The sequence below is a fragment of the Barbus barbus genome (assembly GCF_936440315.1).
Source record: "Barbus barbus genome assembly, chromosome: 12".
In the NCBI taxonomy this organism is placed as follows: Eukaryota; Metazoa; Chordata; class Actinopteri; order Cypriniformes; family Cyprinidae; genus Barbus; species Barbus barbus.
Genome location: NC_136740.1, coordinates 4542723 through 4548609, shown reverse-complemented (window position 1 = coordinate 4548609; position 5887 = coordinate 4542723).

The following is a 5887-nucleotide window of genomic DNA, read 5'->3' as shown; positions in this document are numbered from 1 at the left end:
GTCCCAGATTACTTTCTTTCTTCAGATGAACACAAGCAAAGATTTGTAGTCCGTGTAATGCAAGGGGACAGGACCACTTCAGAAACAACACAAAGTGAACACGTTTAAAATATTGTTTCACTAACGGGTTGTATGAGTCATATTCACGTTGTGTAGTTAAGTGTCATTTTTGTCCCATACTTGTCTTATAAGAAGAGAGATTATTTAGTTTAGATGATTTGGATCTTAGTTTGTGTTCATCTGATAAATAAAAGTACTGATAAATAAAATACTTGTACTTTTAATTGACTCACATTTTCACTGATTATCTTTACTTTCACTTGAGTAAAAGTTTTTAGCACTTTTTACACCTCTGGGTATAGGCAGGATTTCCCCCTCCCAATTAATCAATATTGACTACAGATATTGTCATATTATTAATTACAATAATATGATATTATGTATTGCATTGTTACCTTAAATATGACATATATACACACACACACAAATCAAGTGGAACAGAAAGACACGGTCGCTACTAAGCAGAAAAAAGTTATTTACTTAGTTGAAACAGACATCAATTTGTACAAATTAATCATATTAAATCAGATTTAATGAAACTTAATTGTGGTGTGCCGCAAGGTTCGGTGCTAGGCCCTAAGTTGTTTGTACTGTACATAAATGATATTTGTAAAGTGTCTAAAGTATTTGGAACAGCTTCTGAACACAGTGGAAATACAATTTAAAAAAATGGTTTGATGATAACAGACTTTCACTGAATTTAATTCAAACAAAGTTTATAACATTCAGTAATCGACAAAGTAACAAAGTGAAACTAATGATTAATAATGAGGAAATATAAAGAGTGTATGAAAATACATTTTTGGGTCTTATAACTGATCATAAATTATGTTGGAAATCACATATTAATAATGTTAAAACCAAAATGTCTAAATCACTTGCAATATTAAATAGAACAAAACATATTTTGAATGAAAAACTTCATATATATTGTATTGTGCGCTCATAGTTCCATACATTACGTATTGTGTGGTGTGGGGTCACACATATAAAACCAACTTAAATTCAATATATAGGTTACAAAAGAAAGCTATTCGGATTGTTAAAAGGGTTGATTATTACAAACTGTTTATGAATTTACATGCATCAAAATTAGTAGATTTAGTTGATCTATATACGTTACAGTTAATGTACAAAAATTATAATAATTTACTTCCAAATTGTATTCAGAGGCTGTTCAAAATAAGAGAAATTCAGTATAATTTAAGAGGACTGTAAGGGCAAGAACTAATGCAAAAAGTAGGTGCTTATCTGTTAAAGGGGTAAATGTATGGAATAAATGTGATAAGGAACTAAAAGTATGTAATTCACTTTGCCAATTTAAGAAAATGTATAAAAAAAAGGTGAAAAATAATTATATGACTCAGTATAAATAAATTGTGGTTGTATTGTTTAAAAGAGAGTGTCTTTTTATGTTTGTTTTGAATTATGTTTGTACATTTTGGGAAATATTTTTATTACATTGTTTATTTTGTGTTATTTAAATCAGTGAAAATGTTGCCCATTCAGTTAATTATGTATAAAGAGTAGACATAGCAAGGCTTCTGCCTACTCCTTTTTCGGTAACAATGTATTTTATTTATTTATTTTGTGAAAATTTGTTTGTGAGGACCGGAATAAAATGATTATTCATTGATTGAAACTTAAATTATAAGTGTCATGTTAGAGCAGCAATCCTAATCATCAGCCGAATTTAGAAAACCTGAGATCCTTTACAAGGTGAGACTTAATAGCAATTTATTCTTCCCAGGGGGAATTATGCTGGCTCCAGCAATAATTAAAAGGAGGTCATATAATGGCGACAGACATAAATGATGCCATTTCCAAGCACATTTGATTTTTCTCTTTCTTTCTTTCTTTCTTTCTTTCTGAGAAGCCCTCAGAAGCCCTTATTTTTTAACTTGTATTGTGTGTTTGTATGGTTTTCTAAAACATGATTCCAGGGCTGAGAGTGTCTGTACAGGCAGGCTGTTGAAGAAAACAAGGAAACAAGGATTTTTCATTTTCTCTTAAGCAACTTTATACGCAAACATTGCAGTTTACATCACTCTTGTTCCCAAGATGCAATCTGGTGTTGAGGTAGTAAACATAAATGGCCCAGCAAATAACCCAACCAAAGGACTGAATTGAAGAACAAGGGGTTAAAGTTCAGCCACTGCAATCTCCTACTCAGTGTACAAGGACAACGGAAAAGAAGACATTTATGAATACACTCCACAAATGAATTCTGTTATTACAGATAAAATTGTTGTGACATCACACAACAAGCAACCACATTTTAGGATTCTTCAGACAAGCGGCTTTAAATGATGCCTTTGAGCTGTGCCATTATTGTATTGATCTGTTAATCATTGTATAATGTAATATCGCTTGTTGATGTTGATAAACATTATCAATAAACATATTTTATTGTTTAAAGAGAAGAAATATATGAAGGTTATTTTGGGACAACGGATAAAAGTATTAGTTCTTGCAGGTCATGTGAGTTAACATGAGATGATTAACAGAAGTTATCACACAAGAACACATTACTGACATGTTGCATTGTTGGGCATGGAGTTAGCATTTTTCTCATTCAGAAGGCTGCATCCTTTGGCTGCTATGTCATCAAGTGCCATCTGAATTTGAAGGATTCTTGGAAGGCAGCCTTCATTTCATGTAATTAATTCGGCATATTTTGAAGGACATATCCTTTGTGTCCTCTAATCACCCACAATTCTTCAATTCTGCACACATTCCAATTCAAGAAAAAGAAATGCATTGGGCACTGAGCTTGTCAAAAGTCATTATGAAATGCAAATAAATAAATTGTTTCAAAGGTGAAGGCATATATATATATATATTCAATAAATGCTATATAGCCTATGATGTAAACCACTAAGAGACAAGTTGAGGTTTTACACATTTTTATAATTTTCTTTCTTTTTTTTATCTTGATTTAGTGAAATCTTATGTACTGCAGTGTAACAGGCTACAGCTAGCAAGGAGCTAACCATGTCCCTTTAGTGGCTCGCGTTATTTTATTAGAACGCATTATTTGCTTTCCGTGCATTTCTGAATAAAGACACCAACCCATCCCTGCACTTCACACCCCCTGCACAGTCTGGAGCATAACACTTATTTCCATGGTCCGCCATTTTCGGTGTTGTCCGAGCTTGTTTATTTACAATATCTGCAGAACGTCTGATAGTTCGGCTGGCGGTTGGCCTAGAACAAGGGCGGGTTTATGCAAATGTTGGGGGCGTAACTATTAGTGATCCCGACTGTTGCGTCACAGTCCGTGTTATGTTCTGATTCGCCTGTTTTTCAGTGGTCTTTTTTTATTCACGAGATTTACATAAGGAGGAAAAAATTGTGTTTGAGGTTCATCGTATGTCATTTCCATGTACAGAACTGTTATTATTTGTTTTTCATTTTATGGCACCTTCAATTTACAAGAACCAATCCATGCCATGATGCTGCTGGGTCCTTTTAGTTTATCAGTGGTCTTGTATTTTGCCTTATATCTGTCACCTTGGTTGTTTTTCGTTAGGTGAAATCATCAGTGTGCAGCTTTGGGGTTTGTGTGATGCCTCGGAGAAATGCAAATCTACTGGAACCACCCACAGGTTAATCAGATCTTATTAGAGCAGAAGCGAAAGTAAATTGTGTCAAATCCTCAGTATGTCCTGATCCACAGATAATGATGAAAGTTTACAGAACACCAAATCTCCAACCTCTACACTTCTTAACGTTTAGATTATGAAAACTCTTTTCCATGGTGCCTGAGGAACCTTAAAGTCTCCCAGCAAAGCGTTTGTAAATGGGAATTTCATCTATGGCAGGATGATTCAGCAGTTGATTACTGTACAATCACATGAGAATTGACGGAGAAAGAGCTGGATGGATGAAGGTGTCTCAATGTGGAGTGAAACCTTCTCCCTTCTTTCCAATTTCATGGACTGGAACTTCAGTTGAACTGGAACAGATTGTAATGGAATGGGATGCAAGAGTTAATGCCATACATGTCACAAAAGAGGGCATGGAGAGCCAAAAGTTTTGTGGAAAAGCACAATAGCATGACAAGTACAATCTGTATCCGTTCCATCTGTCCAAATCACACGCATATATACAGTACGTCTGTATGTATACTCTATTCTGTCGAGCTTATTCTAGTTCCCTGCTTCTCTGACTCTTTCAATCTTGTTTTTGCTTGGCTGTCATGGTGACATATGTTTAGTTCGCATCTGTCCCAGCTTCGGGCGAGCCCCCATGCTGAGTCGCTCTAGCTCTGGATGCTGTGTTGCCATGGAGAGCAGCTTGCAATTACAATAGCACTGGTGTAGTGAGCAGGTGATATCAAAACGGCACTTTCGCCAACTGCCAAGGGCCTCATGCACACTATGGTAATAGTGGACAGAAACTAATGTGTAGCACATTGTAAGGTGCTTGGTCATGTTCATGTGGTGTTGCTGAGCTTCAACAGAATAACATGAAAGCTGGAATTGGGATTCCATTGGATTTTTCAGTGAACTCGGTGTAATAAAGAAAGCTGTTTATTATAGCTTTGTGGATTATACACATCAATGCTATGGAGTGCTGCAGGGAAGATTATATTTGTAGGCCAAAACCCGAAAATTAGTTAACATTTAAATTCCATTGTCCTAAAGTCATTGTGTCGTCTTTGTCATTTACCCATTGTTTTTTAAATTAATTAATTTTTTTAAATTTTCAGTAAATGTCTGAAATATGGTCTGTGGTGAACACAAGCTTAATATATTTTCACTTTTTGTTCTAAAATAAAATGCATAATACCATAATTTTCCTATTTTGATATTGTGCAGTTGCTTTGACACAATGTACATTGTTAAAAGCGCTATAAAGGTGACTTGACTCAAATTTTGATGGAATGTTTTTGTTTATTAATAGAAACTGAAAGATTTGTCAGATGCTAAATGGTGATGTTGAAGTCATGTGACCGTGGTGTAGCTTAGTTTACATTTCTTACTTCTGCCGATTGTATTTAGGCTTCAAAACTCATTTGTGTTCATTTATTTAGATCATCATGATGAACAAAACATGTAAGAGTCATAAACTTTTGTCGGTTACCAAGCTTATTTTCTGATATATTCCAAAAGCAAATGGAAAAATTCTATTGGGCTTTTTTCAAGAGATCCAGGGTGATGTTAACTTCTGTTTGGCGTACAAACATACGTCATCACTACAGCACTCTACCGCTCCTACTGAGAGTTAGGAATTTGTTCAAAGAATGCACTTAAGGGAAAAGTTCTTCCTGTGATTTGAGTTACAGACATGAATCATTGGTGAGGTGTGCTATTACTTTCTATCTTGGGAATCTTTTGACTTGAGCAGCAAGTAGCCACCTAGCAACGAACTGCATAGCTACATGTTGGAAACTATTCGAAAACATTTGCCGCACCCTGGTGATGGTGAGTTTTCTTCAGATATATATATATAATCTATACACACACACACACACACACACACACACTACATGTGTACACAAACAAAGTCTAACATGCACTTTTTTTAACCAGAAAACCAGGTAAAATTATTAAACAACACCATAACATCTGTTAGGTTCATTTTTAATAAAAAGCATACTTTAATATTTTTGATGCCCACTTGTAATATCCAAAAGATTGTACAGTATATTCTGTTATTACAAGTACAAAAACAAATCTTAATCCAAAATCATAGTCACAAATTAGAATATATATATATATATATATATACATACACACATTTTCACTTTAACCACAACCAATAGTAAAGATATGATACGTTCCTAAAATGATATGACTTCCCTCTCCAAAATCATTTCATG